Below are 17,531 nucleotides of genomic sequence, written 5' to 3' on the forward strand. Positions count from 1 at the left end.
CTTGTTTAGGTCTTCTGAATCGTGGTGCGACGTGCGAAGAAATTAAGCTCCTAATGAACGTTAAAAATGCGGTGTTTGTATGTGACGCTTGCATGAGTCTGGCCAAATTCGCTGATTTATTTATTCATTTATTTATTTATTTATCATCAGACTAAGGCCGGAGTGGCCTGTGCTGCACATAAAAGACTTCTCCATTCAGCTCGGTTCATGGCTGCACTTCGCCAACCACGCAGTCTGCGGAGGGTCCGCAAGTCGTCCTCCACCTGATCGATCCACCTTGCCCGCTGTGCACCTCGCCTTCTTGTTCCCGTCGGATCGTTGTCGAGAACCATTTTCACTGGATTACTGTCCGACATTCTGGCTACGTGCCCGGCCCACCGCAGTCTTCCGATTTTCGCGGTGTGAACGATGGATGGTTCTCCCAACAGCTGATGTAACTCGTGGTTCATTCGCCTCCTCCACGTACCGTCCGCCATCTGCAACCCACCATAGATGGTACGCAACACTTTCCTTTCGAAAATTCCCAGTGCGCGTTGGTCCTCCACGAGCATCGTCCAGGTCTCGTGTCCGTAGAGAACTACCGGTCTTATAAGCGTTTTGTATATAGTCAGTTTGGTACGGCGGCGAACTCTATTCGATCGGAGCGTCTTGCGGAGTCCAAAGTACGTACGATTTCCAGCCGCTATGCGTCTCCAAATTTCCCTGCTGGTATCGTTATCGGCGGTCACCAGTGAGCCCAAGTACTCGAATTCTTCAACCACCTCGATTTCGTCACCACCGATAGAAACTCGTGGTGGGTGGCTCACATTGACCTCTCTTGAGCCTCTTCCTATCATGCACTTCGTCTTCGACGTGTTGATGACTAGTCCAATCTGTTTAGCTTCGCTTTTCAGTCTGATGTAGGCTTCCTCCATCCTCTCAAAGTTACGTGCCATGATATCAATGTCGTCGGCGAAACCAAATAACTGGACGGACTTCTTGAAAATCGTACCACTCGTGTCAATCCCTGCCCTTCGTATTACTCCTTCCAAAGCGATGTTGAATAGCAGACACGAAAGACCATCACCTTGCCGTAACCCTCTACGGGTTTCGAAGGGACTCGAGAATGCCCCTGAAACTCGAACTACGCACATCATCCGATCAGTTTATCCGGAAATCCGTTTTCGTGCATTAGCTGCCATAGCTGGTCCCGATCGATTGTATCATATGCGGCCAAATTCGATGATACACTGCGAGAAACGGTTAGATGAAATTGCGAATAAGCTAAAGCACAACAGCACGAGAAGTGGTAGGCACTGCACAGAGGCGACCCAGGATGGGTTGGTTCGATGTGGAGTGTCAGAGAGTGACAGACGAGAAGAACGTTGCCAGAAGCCGGATGTTGGTGTCGGGTACCCGATCGAATAGAGATCGGTACAAAGAAGCAAGAGCAGCCGAGAAACGAACCCACCGCAGGAAGAGGGCCAGGGGAAAAATGTAGCAGAACGATATGCGGAGGTTCTACGAGTCTGTCAATGGTGTCCGGAGAAAGACAGCGCCATCTCCCGTCATGTGCAAGGACCAACAAGGGAATTTGCTGACAGATAAAACCGAAGTGGCTGCCAGGTGGAAGCAACACTTCCAGACTTTGTTGAAAAGTGGAAGTGACGGTGCATCGGTGAATAGAATAAATATTAGCGACGATGGACAAGCTGGTGGAGTCGCCTACACTAGATGAGGTTAGAAAAGCTATTAAAGAGCTGAAAAACAATAAGGCTGCGGGGAAGGACCAGCTCCCGGCTGAACTTTTCAAACATTCTAGTGTGCAGCTTTATGAAGTTCTGCACCATATTATGTCGAAATATGGGAAGACGAGGAATTTCCTGCTAGCGGGTTGGACGGCCGGCCCCATTTGCCCTCTCTTTAAGAAAGGGCACAGACTGGAGTACTGGAGTATCAGGTATCAGAACGTCGGTTCAGGAGGCACGTTCCCCTCAATTTGGGAGATTTGTGCTATCGCCTTCACTGGCCTTTCTCATCATTCACCTGACGGAAAAGGAAGTGAAAAGGGGAAAGGACGAGGAAGTGAAGTTGGAAAGGAGAATGGAACAAGTTTCTGGAGAAGGAGGATACAATCAATAATACATACATACGATGTATTTTGTAAATCGCAATGAAACGCGAAGTATAAAATATACTGGATAAGTCACACAATGCAAATGCTTATGATATACCATTTATAGGAAAGCCAATTATGTAGACTCACACGCATTAAGCTAGGGACTAAAGAGAGGTGTCACAAAAACACTGAGGATGTAACAATAGACGAACGTCAAAGACGAAACACAGAGTGCACTGTGAAAAACGCATAATGCGAATCCATATAGGTAATAAACACAAAGTACATTGTAAAAAAAAAACGCATAATGCGAATCCATGTAGATGATAATTTGTTGAAAAACTAAGTAAAACACATTTTCATAACCCCTCTCGTATTTAACCGCACGTTGAGATTGAACAAGAGTAGCCGAAGCCGAACATCAGGGACAAAACACAGAGTATACTTTGTAAAACGCATAATGCGAATCCATATAGGTGACAGACACAAAGTACATTGTAAAAAACGCATAATGCAAATCCATATAGGTGACAGTTTGTTGAAAAACTAAGTAAAACACATATTCATAACCTCACGCTCACGTTGAGATTGAACAAGAGTAGCCAAAGCCGAACGTCAAAGACGAGACACAGAGTACACTGTGAAAAACGCATAATGCGAATCCATACAGGTGACAATTTGTTGAAAACTAAGTAAAACATATTCATAACCCCACCCTTATTTAACCTCACGTTGAGATTGAATAAGAGTAGCCGATTATCTCGGAGAAGTAAAAAGTGGACTTTTACCACTGGAACAGGCAATCCGTAATGTTATTCTTAGCCAGATAACTAATGTTATTCTTAGCCAGCTGCCGACACCACACGGCTGTCTAGGCTGTTCGTGGAGAGAAGTGAATTCAATAAATATTAGCGACGATGGACAAGCTGGTGGAATCGCTTACACTAGATGTTAGAAAAGCTATTAAAGAGCTGAAAAACAATAAGGCTGCGGGGAAGGACCAGCTCCCGGCTGAACTTTTCAAACATTCAAGTGTGCAGCTTTATGAAGTTCTGCACCATATTATGTCGAAAATATAGGAAGACGAGGAATTTCCTGCTAGCTGGTTGGACGGCCCCATTTGCCCTCTCTTTAAGAAAGGGCACAGACTGGAGTGCGCCAATTACCGAGGAATAACCCTCCTTGATTCGGTGTATAAAATTATGTCCCGTATTCTGTTCAAAAGATTGAGACCGCTTGAAGAGTCCTTCGTCGGCCAATACCCAGCAGGTTTTCGTGAGGGCCGATCAACGGCGAATCAAATGTTTACCCTGAGACAAATCCTTTAAAATTTCAGGAGTACAACTTGCAGACATATATCTGCTTATTGATTTCAAGGCGGCGTACGATTCAGTGATACGGAATGAATTATGGCAAAATATGCAAGAACATGGTTTTTCGGCGAAACTGATACGGCTGATTCGTATAACGTTGGACGGATCGAAATCAAGTGTAAGGGTTGCGGATGAAATATCGACATCATTTGTTACCTTAGATGAATTAAAGCAGGATGGCGCACTCTCGAATCTACTGTTCAATATAGCACTCTAGGGAGCGATTAGGAGAGCTGGTGTGCAAAGAAGCGGTACCATTATCACAATATCGCATATGCTCCTTGGATTTGCGGACGATATCGATATTATCGGGATTGATCGCCGTGCCGTGGAAGAGGACGTAGACAGCGAAGTACATGGTCGTTACAAATCAACGTGGGTTCATTAGTGGTGGTGGTAGCGAAATAGTGCTGGATGGTGAAAATTTGAAGTGGTAGAAGAATTTGTGTATCTTGGAACATTAGTGACGCGCAAGGTGAAAAGGCGTATTGCAGCTGCAAATAGAGCTTATTATGGACTTCGTAATCAGCTTTAGTCCCGTAGTCTGCAAGCGAAGATAAAATTTGCGCGGTATACTACTCTGATTATTCCGGTGGCTTTAAACAGCCATGAAACATGGACGTGACAGGAAGCTGATCGCACATTTCGCGATGGCAAAAACCCAAAAAAAATTTTTTTTTCTGGAATCACAATTATTTCATATTTTCCGACTTTTATAATACTTTGAGAATCATCAGAAAAAATTTCAAAAATATTGGATGAAAAATGAGATTACCAGGATTTTTCTAAGTTGAGGTGTTTTGATGTATTTTTTCTTGTCCCATAGAAAATGTATGGAAATTAATAATAAAATTCAATTTGATTTTTAACTAGGAAGAAAAGGGCTAAAATGGTCGTTCACTATATCATTTTGTAGCATTTTTTGCCTACACGGTTAGAAAAAAATATCTAATATTAGGTACTTTTCACTCAAATCGGGGGTTTAGTGTGGGAACCCAAAATTAAGTATTTTTTTCTTGAAATTAAGTAAAATTCACTTAATATTAAGTGAAATATACTTAATTTTAAATAGAAACTAACCAAAAGTTAAGTAAATTTCACTCAACTATTGTGAACATGAGACGTTGGGTTCCCACACTCTAATGTCCTTGTTGAGTGGTTTTGCTCTTTATTTTATGACAACAAAGGGAAGAGGGAGGGAGATGCAAGAGAAAAAAAGTACCTAAAATTAGGTACTTTTTTCTAACCGTGTAGTTTTGGGATATCATAATGACGACTTGCGCAAATCTGCGCCCGGTCATTGGATTTGATGTTTAGCCGTTTCTATAACTAAATTTTACTGTAAGGTTCTCATTTTTCACCAGAACCTATTTTCCGTTAGAAGTGTTATGGTATACAAACTCAAATACAATTCGACTCAGCTCGAGTAGTTGAATCGGTCTGATTGTGGGTTTTTGGTAATACCCGTGTTTGTAAATGTGTATTTGTGTACGTGTGGGTGCGCCAAAAGGAATGTAGTGAAAAATAAGCTGTTCTCGAGCAGCTATGTTAAACCGATCTCGGTACAATAACTTTCATTAGAATGTGAACAACAAGTAAGGCTCGGCCACTAATACTTCAATAAGGTGAATATAAACTGGTTATGCGTGATGTGTATTAGCCTGAACAAGTTTTTCATAAGAATATACAAATATGCATTTATTCTATATAACGTGTTAAAATAGTAGTTTGTGCAACTAGTTGCAAAAAGTTGATTTATTCAGCACGAGTTGTACATTTATCTTGCCGAGTTGGATAAATACTGCGAGTGAAGAAAAAATCGAGTTTCGCAACGTGTTGTATATGCTATTTTTTCAATAACGAAAAATGGGCTTTAATATGATGAATCTGTACCAAATTTAAACAGTCTAATTTACTTACTAAAATTTACTACTTTACTCAAGATCATTCTTGCCAAAAAATCATATTTCTGGAGAACAATTGGGTTCAATGTTATCTTCCCACTTTGCATAGCTCAACAAACATCGAAGCGATAAATGAATTGGCCTTTGAAAAATTTTGATGCCATGTTCATCAAACTATTTCATTTATAACGCGACGCAGAGAATACACTATTTGAACACATACCCATGCTAACTCAGCAAAATGTAGTCATGTAACTACTGTTTTGATGTTGCATTTTCACGATAGCACCCATAATGATTTTATGCAACTCATTTTAGTTGCATAATGGTCATTAAAGCGCCAATTTCATTGGTATGGAAATGTGGGCCGTTTTATCACTCAAACAGGAACTGTAAACCAGGTATTATGATCAGGAATCAGGTCGCTCTCGAATATAATTGATCTGTGATTCGTGTGGAAAACAATTTGATGCCGAAAATTTTTATTTATTTTATCATGATATGGCAAATTTGTTTATGGGGCTATATGGATACTACCCGCGCAAAGTTCAAAAAAATTGATTTTGCTCTTCTGCTAAGTCGGTTTTTACCCAAATCAGCTAAAATTTTGGGAGGACATCCAGAACATGAGACACAATGGAATGGGCGTTGTGGAGCAAGCAAACCAAAGGTTTTCTAAGGAATAAGGGCCCGAATAACAGGCAAATCTCTCAAAACTCAAAACTCTAGATTTTTTTTTCTAAAAAACTTGTTTTAGTTAACTTAGAGTAGTGACTCGTTGCATTATTAAGCTGGAAAGTTAGTTATTGGCCCATGAATGACGCGCCATGTTTGATTAAGCTTATCTCTAGCATTTCGATGTAATACTTCGACATGATCCTCGTCTCTACACCAATAAAAGATTTACCCGAAATTAAGAAATCCTCATAATTATCAATACTTTACTACGGTATGTGATCGAAAGCCTTCAGGACCGATTTCACTGAAAAAAAAAAGTCATGCATCACTGAGAATTTCATTTCAAAGCTCTGTTCTATCCGGTTTTGCATGCAACTTCACTTTCCTTGTTAATGAATACCAACAGACTCAAATTCGAAATAAATATCGGTAAAAAATAATATATTATAGATTTGTTGCAAAGTGATGCTTTATTTCGCATTTTTTCATGATTTTTTCGGCTTAACACTTAAATGCGCGATGTCGTTTTAAAACAACAAACCGTAAACACGTTCAATGTGAATGAATTTAATGGTTAAAACATCGATTTGCGTCCTTAAGGGTTAAATGCAAGTGGTCCACATTAATATCATAGTAATGCACAGCAGGGGTGAGAAGTGAGATGACAATTGGAAAGTAAGTAGCGAAATGTCTAGAAGTGAAGGAAGAAGGAGGATAAAAAAAAAGAAAGAAGAAAGAAGGGAGAATGAAGAAGCAAGAAGGAAGGAGATAGAAGAAAAAGGATTGAAGAAAGAGGAAGAAGGAAGTAAGAGAATGACAGAAGGACGAAGAAAAAAGAATAAAAAAGATGAAAAAAAAAGAAGCTGAAAGAAGGAATAGAAAGGTGAAGGGAGGAAAAGTGAAGGAGGGTAAAGGAAGAAGAAATAAGCTAGAAGAAAGAAGAAAGAAAAATGAAGGAAGTATGTGATGGACGTAGGGAAGAAGGAAGCGATAGGGAAGTGAAAGAAAAAGGAAGGAAAAAGGAGGAGGGAAAAGAAAGAAGGAAGAAAGACAAAAGAAGAAGTATAAAGGAAGAAGGAAGATAAAAACAGGAAGAAGGAAAAAAAACCTTGATTAATCCACCTAAGGGTGATGGTGCCTTTCTCGTGCATTATAAAAATAGTATTTTGGCCATTACTCTTTAGCCCATAGTCCGATCTGGCCAATTTTCGAGTTAATGTTAATTAAGTTAATTTGCGAGTTAATCGGTTAAGGATAAGTGCTTGAAAAATGAGTGACATTTTTTTTTACTAAAATTTTCTATAAAAAAAAGTGGTATTTTGGCCATCCGATCTGGCCAATTTTCAATAGGAAACAATGGTAGAGTATCCTGCGTCGAGTAAATCGGTTAAGGATAAGTGCCTGAAAAATGAGTGACATTTTTGCATAGTTTTGCGCACACACACACACACACACACACACACACATATACATACATACACACATACACACACACACAGGGGGCAGCAGGGACTTTGTCCAAGGGCTTGACGACCCCTCCCCATGGCCACTGCGAGTTAGACCGGGACCATCGTCCCTAACCCCTAATCCCAAGGCGTCAAGCGACCCGTGCCGAGGGGATGCATGGCCAGGGGGGTGAAATAATGAGCTAGGCCTTTAACGGAGCCTGTGGGGTACCTGGGCACCCTCCACAGTAATTGTCCCTTACCGCGTCATGCTGGGCTCTGGCGTGGTGGACCTCTTTTCCCGAGCAACTCGTGGGACCAAAATGGAAAACCAAGTCAATTCTTCAATTAGTGGTAGTAGTGTAGGCGACAACCCCTTCGCAAGAGGTGGGTTGTTCAGGTCTCCGCCTAGGAGGCCAGAGGCAATAGTCGGCAGCTCAGTGCGCAGCGCCAACGTGGGTCACTCAACCTTCCTCTCGGCTAGAAAAACGCCGGTAGGGGTTATTGACGGTCCATGGCTTGTGGAGGCGATGAACCGCAAACGCGATGGGCTTTCGGCCTTCGAGGTGGCGACGAAACAGCTGGACGCCATCATCGACTTTGCGTCATCGAAGCATAATATCAGCAAGGACCTCAAGAGGAGCTTGCAGAAACTTCGAAAGTCGATGCTGGACGCCAAGCTAAAGAGGGCGGTCGGGACGGCCAAGTGTAAACCCGTGAAATCGGTGGAGTCGAGGTCTACCCAGACTGAGGCCCAGAGATTCGCGGACTCGGGCAAGGTCGAATCGACCGAAGGCGTGCCAGCGAAGACGGTGGTGCCAAAGTCTACCCGGACTGAGGCTCAAGTATTTGCGGGTACGCCGGGGGTGACTGTTCCAACGGAGCAGACACAAAAACGGGGGAGACAGTCTCCAGGGGATGAGCTCCCTGGGGGGCGGTCCAAAACGCGGAGGGTTACTACCCCAAACAAGGGTAGTGGGGCTGGGAAGCTGAACCCCGGCCAGGTACCTCCAAAACCGGGGGAGGAAGGACCTGGAAAGGTCCGTCCACTCAGGAAAGACGGTGGCAAGGGGTTACGGCAGGCTGAAAGTTCTCAGCCGCACCAGACCAGGGAAATAGAAGGGGATGCCGCCTCCTGGACCCTGGTCAAGAACAAGAGGAAACCGAAGACGTCAAGGGCCGAAAAGAAGGCCCAGGCGAATGAGGGTAGCAAGAAGTCTAGGGTAGGCGCCAATCACTCCAGGGGCGATGCCCTAGTCATCACGGCGGACGAGGCTAAGTACTCGGACGTCTTGAAGGCGATGAGGAGTGACGTCAAGCTCGGTGAACTCGGCGCCGACGTACGTCGAATAAGACGTACCCGGATGGGCGAGATGATCCTCGAGCTGAAGCGGGGCGTCTCGCAAAAGGGCGCCGCCTACAAGAAGTTGGCGTAGGAAGTCCTAGGCGAGACGGTCAAGGTGAGGGCACTCACGATGTAGGTGAATCTAAGGGTTAAAGACCTGGACGAGATTACCGAAGTCGAAGAGCTCGTCACGGCACTGCGGCGACAGTGTGAAGTGGAGACGCCCACCGCAGCCGTTCGGTTACGGAAAGGTCCGGCAGGGACGCAGGTAGCATTGGTTCGGCTATCTGCAGCGGACGCCTCCAAGGTAGTCAAGTTAGGGAGCGTCAAAGTGGAATGGTCGGTATGCCCTGTGCGCATATACAAGCAACCCGAAGTTTGCTTCAAGTGCCTGGAACCGGGGCACAAGCAATGGGACTGCAAAGGCCCTGACAGAAGCAATCTCTGCCGACGCTGCGGATTAGAGGGACATAAGGCACAATGCTGCACGAACCCTCCCAATTGTTTGATTTGTTCCAGCAAAGCTGTGAACAGCAAGCACCCCATGGGGGGTTCGATGTGCCCGGCGTTTAAGCGTGCTGCAAAATCAAAATGCAGGTGTGCGCAGGTTTAGAGGAAACGGCGGAACACGTGTTGTTCGTGTGCTTACGTTTTCGCGCAATGCGTGACCACATGCTTGCCACATGTGGTCTGGACACTACCCCGGACAACCTAGTTCGGAGGATGTGTAAAGATGAAGTTGGCTGGAACGCCGTTTTATCGGCTATCGCCCAAATCGTCTCGGAGCTACATAGAAGGTGGACTCAAGGATGGCTAGTTCAGGCGCAAATAAGAGGTGGTCCAAGGGATCGGAGTCGGCTTCATGGGTCATACCGGTGGTCATGCTCTGTGGTCGAACTCGATCCTTTTACCGAACAAGTGGCCGCGCGAAGAACAACATGGTATCGTCGCTTTCGCGGCGTCGGTCAACCGAGCGGGTTCCGAGCCCGAGGACGGAAAGGGGTCCTCGTCAAGGCTGGGGCAGGCGTAGGCACCGCGTCGGCAAGTCCCTCTGTATGCTGGCGAATAGGCCCTATCGCAGAAAGGTCAATTTGGGGTGCACGCGGCATCATCATTCTTGATACCAGTCGTGCAGAGGGAAGCAGGCGCGAAGTCGACCCTGCCCTCCTTCCGAGGACATAGGGCGTGGTAAGGCCACCTGGAAAGCCGGCAACGCGCTGGCACGATACCATGGTGTTCTTCTAAAAAAGCGAGTTACGATGGTCGGTGCTGCAAGGACACGCAGCTAACCTCGAGGGTGCGTTGTGCACTGGCCCCCCTTTGAAGCATTACTTTCTGGTTGTACCGAAGGGACTATGGGCTTGGCGGCAATGGAAACGGTTTAGCGGGTCGGGAATGTAGTCCTGCCTCCCTCGGTGATCCCTAACCCCGCACTTCCTGGTCAACCCAGGATGTCTGTTGAGCAGATTCCCCCTCCATTGTTTAGGAAGAAAAAAAAAACACACACACACAGACATCACCTCAATTCGTCGAGCTGAGTCGATCGGTATATAACACTATGGGTCTCCGGGCCTCCTATAAAAAGTTTATTTTCGGAGCGAACATATAGCTTTTACGTATACTTTGTATACGAGAAAGGCAAAAAAAAAGAAAGATGTAGAAAGAAAAAAGGAAGGAGGAAAAAGAGAGAAGAAGGAAGGAAGAAGGAATAAGAAATAGAGAAAGAGATGGAAGGAATAAGGAAGAAGAAAGAAGAATGGAGATGGAAAAAGGGAGGAAGGAGGTGATAAGGAACAATATCACAATTTTTAATTCTTCTTTTTCACTCCTCACTCTTCACATTTCATTTCTCACTTCTCACTTTTCACTTGTCACTTCCAATTCCTTATGAGATGTGGAAAATGTCTCATTCCTCACTTCTCGCTTTACACTTTAAGTAATTCTTACTACATACTTTCCATTACTCACTTTTCTTTACTCACAATCTAAGATATGTTTTTCAATCATTCGGCCAAACGACATTTGACCAAATGACTTGTTCGGACAAATGGCCTGACACCTCATGTATATTCGTTTATTCGTCCAACAAAGGAGGAACATATCGAGATTTATAGGTATCGTAATAAAACCTGAAAGACAGGGACAGCACAATATCCACTTTCCACGCAGTGTTTGGAATGGGGGTAATGTATTCCCCTTTTTTCTAGCTGTGTCATTATGGCGTATCGCTATTTGAAGTGAGCGCCATTGTTTGACTAACATCTTCTCCCCAAAACGGCTCAGCTTTTCGAATGAAATGCACCACCGAATTGTGATTTGGGACTACCAACCTCAAGTGGTTCTATAAGCCCCTTGGTGAAGGACTTTCGACTTTTCGAAAAATTGCCGGACAACGGCATAACAGATGCCCCGAATCTTCTTTTTCTATCTCACAAAATCGACACCGATCATTATGAAGTTTCCCTTTAAGCTTCAAATTATATCGACTCGGACAATGACCTATAATGAGACCCGTAAAAGTGCTTAGGTCTCTTTTAGATAATTCTAAAATGTTGCGAGTCATGTAAACATTTGGAATGATAAAGCATTTCGATTGCCTGTCATTGGTTGTGGTCCTAAAATTGGTTTATATTTTCATAGATTCCCATACCTTCAGCTACATACTAAGAGAAGAAAAATTCGGAAAATAAAAAAAATCTCAGTAGATTTGTTAAGGTAAGGTAAGGTTTGTTAAAGAATTTTCTGAAGGTGTTTCTAGAGTTTCTTGGTGAGGATTTTCGAAGAAATTATTTGAGGAATTTTGTAATGAATTACTTCAAAAAATACTTATGATGGAATTTCTGAAGGAAGTTTTGAAGGTATGTTAGATGACTAACCGAATCAATTCCTGTTTTTTTTACGAAAAGATGTCTGGAGGATTTAACGAACGAACTTTTGGGTAAATTCATTCAGAATATCCGATGAAATATGATGTTGGAACGACTGCAATTTTGGGTTTTTTGACGTAGGACTTACGTCTCTCTTTACTATACCGGGTGTCATTTCAAAATATTCAAATCGACCGCGTTACGCTGAGTTGAAAGATTTTAAACGTTAATAGTGCTCGTCTCAGTGGACGAATTTCTGCCGTAAGCCCCTCAATCGACAGATTTCAAGTATGCCTTTCATGTCCATGCTTGATAAGACCCGAGAAACTTGTTTCAATAGGCATGAAACTGTTTTCAATGAAAAACATTGAGATCAAGGGAACCAATAAATATGGGTACCGCACCATTCTTGCATCATTCCATTACCACGTTCTGATTGGTGCAGACACCAGCGAATGAGCAGCCGCTGTGTCTGCCGAGAAGCCATAAAATAGCGCAACGCGATTTTTTCCTTTCATTCTGACCGGGACAAGCGAAGCAACCGCATCATCGATTGAACAGCACTCACACCTTTTAGCAGGGAATGAAGTCTGTACCGACCGCTTTTTCGGCTCGACACCATCGAAGCCACCATCATCAGCCGGAACCTAGCCAGTACAGCAGCAGTCCACCCTACAGACCCGAGAAAGCAGCAATGCTGAGCAAATACCGGCAGCAGCAGCAGAGTCGAGCCGAGACCGGCCGGCATCGATGATGAGCCGAGACAGGCTGAAAAAAGCCACATGATGCAGCATGTATGTCCAAAAAACAAACGGTTCTTCAGAGAGCCAATAATAGAGATCAATATCAAAGCTTTCAATACCATTCGGGATAGAAATTGTACTTGGGTGCCAAATCCAATATTCTAGTGATACAATTTTATGCGTGATTTTCATAAATAGCGTCAAAACTAACAGTGGATAATTTTTCTGATTTAACCGCGAAGTGGACGAAGGACTTCGCTTGACCATGCCTAAAAAAAACATAAGATGTCCAAATCTCTCACATATTTGGATATTTGAGTTTAAAAAACACCGATAACAGCTCAAACATTAAAATAAACTATCAATCGATTTTTCATCAAATGTTGGTTTTTTTGGCATTGATCAACATTGTTTGATACTGACCACACACAAAGCGAACGTGACTGAATGATCGTCCCATGTTACCAATTCTAAATCTTATCACCCGAAATCCCATGTCCGGGTGTTTCCTTCCATCTACTACTAACAATGTTGTCTCAGAAAAGAACACGTACTTCTCACCTGAACTGCAATTCTAAGCTCGCTTGCCCGGCTTATTAGCCTGTATCAAGCAAAAAGTCCCGTTAGGAAATAGACGCCAGCAGCGAGCAACAAGCGTAAAAAAGAAGAAGCCCTGCTCGAACGCGTTGATGATGATGACGCTTTGGCTGACAAAGAAGCGGGATACAAGACACTAGCTGATTGGCCCACCAATTGGGAAGCAGAGAAGATTCAAAATAAGGTATAAAAGAAAAGTGCATTCGCTCGCAGAGCATTCAGTCTTTTTTATACCACCACTAGAAATTAGCGGTTATTTGAAAAGATCGTTTTCTTACTTTTTGGACTTCGCCGAAGCAAACAGCATTTTCAAGGCTCTAAGAGTTAAAAATAATGTTCTCCTTCAGTCGCTATCGCACGGATTAGGAGGCCCTACATCCCCTGCTGGGCCAACTTGTGGCTTATTTCAGGCAGTCCTTCAGTGGGAAGGTTGCCATTGTCGAGGCTAATATTCCGTGACCGGACATATACTTCCTGAATTGTTTTTGATGATTCTTGTTCGAGGTAGATTTGACTTCTGTGTCGGTTTGATGAGAAGATTTTGCCAAGGAATGGTATGCAACGCCGATTATTTATCCAAAATAGTTGATGTGAGAAATTTGGACATATTATGTATCTTAAAGGCATGGTCAAGTCAAGTCCTACGTCCACTTAGCGGTTATGTCACAGACATTACCTACTGTTCGTTTTTTGGCTTAAAGTTTTAATTCCTTCCGAAATATCTGCAGGAATTACTCTGGAAAATTTTGCTGAAAAAATTTTTCCGGAAAATTAATAAAAAATGAGATAAGAAATCCTAAAGAAATTTTTGGAGAAGCCACTGACAGAAATCCAGAAATTCCGGAAGGAATTTTGAATGAAATTTCTAAAGAAATGTTTAAAGGAATTTCCTCATAAAATATCCAAAAGATTTCTGGAAGAGTTTCTTAACCCTTATGCGGCCAACAAAAAAAACACACGTGGATGGCCGACAGGGTACCCGTGTTCCCATAAATTGATATTCTCATAACTTCAACAATTTTCAACCGATTTGGATAATTTTGACAGTTTTGGAAACAGAAACTCATATACTTTTTGCCTATTGTCAAGGTTTACAGCTTATGCCCATGGTTATACAAGAAATCTTTTAAGTAAGGCTTAAGAGTCTACACGCGTAACCAAAGGCCATTCAACCAGTTTCAAATAGGCTACAAGCTCTTTGCGCTTCTTAGAATTTAAGGTGTTCACAGTATATGCTTCGGGTAATGCAAAAATCCCTGAAATGAGGTCTTAGTCATCCGAGAAATCTCTGGAGTAAAACCTAAAGATCTATTCGCGTAACCAAAGGCCTATAATGCAAATTCAAATACGGTACATGCTCTTTGTGGTGCTTAGCATAGAATGCGATAACAGTATATGTAACGATTCATCCAAGAAATCTCTGGAGTAAGGCCTTAAGATCTACACTCGTAACCATGGGTCTATGGACTTGTCTCAAAAGTGGTACATGCTCTTTGCGCATCTTGAAATCAAATGTGATCACTACATATGTTCTGCGCTATCGAAGAAATCTCTCGGATAAGTCCTCTGGCGCCTTCATTGCATATGTTCATGGTCATCCAAGAAAACCCTGGAAAAGGCCTTCAGGTCCACACGCGTAACCAGAGATCTTTTAGATTGTTTCAAAACTGGTACATGCCCTTTGTGGTACATATAATAGAACGCTTTTATTGCATATGTTCATGGTCATCCAAGAAAACCATGGAAAAGGCCTTAAGATCTACACGCGTAACCAAAGATCTTTCAGATTTTTTCAAAAGTGTTACATGCCCTTTTTGGTACATAGAATAGAAGGCCTTTATTGCATATGTTCATGGTCATCCAAGAAAACCCTGGAAAAGGTCTTAAGATCTACACGCGTAACCAAAGATCTTTCAGATTTTTTCAAAAGTGTTACATGCCCTTTGTGGTACATAGAATAGAATACGTCCATAGCATATGTTTATGGTCTTCCAAGTAAATGCTAGAATAGGCCTCAGGATCTTCACACGTAACCAGATATCTTGTGGATTGTTGCAAAAGTGGCATATGCCCTTTGTGGTACCTAGAATATACCGCTTTCATTACATATGTTCATGGGTATCCAAGAGAACACTTGAACAATCCTCAAGAACTTCACGCGTAACCAGAGTTCTTTCGGCCTATTTGAATAGTTATACATGCATTTTATGGTACGTAGAATAGAATGCACCCATTTCAAACTTTCATGGTCATCCAGGAAAACCCTGAAGTAAGGCATTAGGATCCACACCAGAGATATATCAGCCTGTTTTAAATTTGGTACATGCCTTTGGGGTCCATGAATAAAATGCGTTCATGGCATATGCTGATGGTCCTCCTTGAAATTTATGGAGTAAGACTTCTAGGCTTACACAAATATCTAGAGGGTCTTTAAGGTCACTCCTTGCGCCGCTTCCGTATCGATTGGTGTGCCCCCGAAAACGCAAGCACTTTGAAACTTGGATACCGTGAGGAGTGTCCTTAATCTAATTTTAATATGGTACATGATCTTTGCGATATTAGTCCGTTTTTTCCCTCACGTTCTCGGCGTGAAGCTGTATCGTTCCAATTTATTTACATTTTGCATTTCCAAAGAATATCCTAAAAATAATAATGTAATTTTAGGTGCTGTGACACCGACATATACGAGCGTCATTTTTGACGTAAAATTAGGTGGTACTTTAACTTTACATCACGACTTTATTGACAAAAAAAATAGATTGATCAGAACGACAATCGAACATAAGTACGCTGAGTGAGAGCCCAACACGCTACCACTCAGCTATCTCCGTTTCTTGAAAGAGGGATGATCGAAGTAAAACTGGTTCCACGATTTGCACTGAACAAGTATTTCACTGCATCAAGTCATTAACTGCTTGTGCGTTAGGTGCGTTGCAGCGGGTGCTGTGTTTAGGTTCCGTGACATGTAATTTTAAATCATCTGACATTGAAAAATATACGATTCTGTTTACGTCATGTGGTTTTGTGTCATTTTATTGAAATACATCACCTGTAATATTCATAATTTTTTGGTGTGTAGACAACTTCATATTAGTGATTTGAATGAAGTTTGTATACTACATGGAACCAACAACAACACGACAAAAATAACTACTTGGAATGCTAATATATCAAGATGAGGTTTCACATCTTGTTTATTCTTCAATAACTACCCAGAGCTAATGACAACAACTTGAACTACTTGAAATGCAAACATATACCAATAGCCTTCCGTTCGTGGGTTGATCTGCAGATCATTCCTATATGGAGTTCATAGACTACCTAGTACCATGGCAAAAACAAAAACTACAGCAGACGTTCGATAACTGCAAGCCATTTAACTGCAATGCTTTTTAACTGCAATTCGATAGTTGCAACAGTTTTACAGTTATCGGACCGCTAAACTTCAAACCGATGTCAGACTCAATGACAGCTGCATTGCGCTGCACATTTAGATGTACTTTTATTACATCTGACGTCGATTGACAACCGTTTGACGTCTAGAGTGCGTTGCAGTTATCGAACGGCATTCGATAACTGAAAAGTAAATATTTTGCAGTTATCGAACGGCTACTGTACTAGGAATGCGTACATTTACTCAGATGAAGTTGACCCGATTTTGTCACTCCCAGATTTTGTCTACCCATGATTTTGCCTAACCCGATTTTATTACGTTTTCGACCCAATTTGCAGCAAACAATAGAGATTTTCATGAAATAACTTTCACTGCCTGTAGCTTATTATGAATCATTTATGAGTACCTGTTAATAAGTTTGTAAGTCTCTTCGACAAAAAAATACGGATTCCATTCACGTATTTTGCCTTGCCTTCATTACGGAGCCCACGACAATGAAAACAACTACTTAAAATACAAACATATACCAAGAAGGGATCTCACAACTTGTTTATTTTCAAATAACTGCCTCCATTAAGGAGGTTGATCCATCGACCTTGACTCTATTTCATAGACTACCTGGAGCTCAAGACAACAACAAGAACTACTTGGAATACAAACATATACCACGATGGGGTCACAAAACTTGTTTATTCTTTGATAACTGCTTCCATTACGGAGATTGATCTACAGAACTTCGGTGGCGTTTGACCAGTGCGCTAGAGAGATGTTTTCCCTACTAAGCTACGAAGGACCTCCGTCGTCCTCCGTAGCTTGGCGGGTACTGATGAAATCAAATTCAAAGCAGCGGGAATGTAGGCGAACTCTCGAAATACATTCTCAGAACTAACTCTCTCATATATGTTTTTGTACAATGCCAACCACGTAAGATGAGTATTTAGTATTATCTGGCTCCTACACACTTGCTTACGGCGCTGGATGAAGTAGGGTTGTGTGAGATTGTGCCAGTTGGTCGTCAGATCCCAACCCGACCACATAAGCGAAGAGAGATCGCCTTTCAAATTCAGTACATTCAAAGTTAATTGCC

The sequence above is a fragment of the Armigeres subalbatus genome, chromosome 1 (assembly GCF_024139115.2).
Source record: "Armigeres subalbatus isolate Guangzhou_Male chromosome 1, GZ_Asu_2, whole genome shotgun sequence".
NCBI classification, from domain to species: Eukaryota; Metazoa; Arthropoda; class Insecta; order Diptera; family Culicidae; genus Armigeres; species Armigeres subalbatus.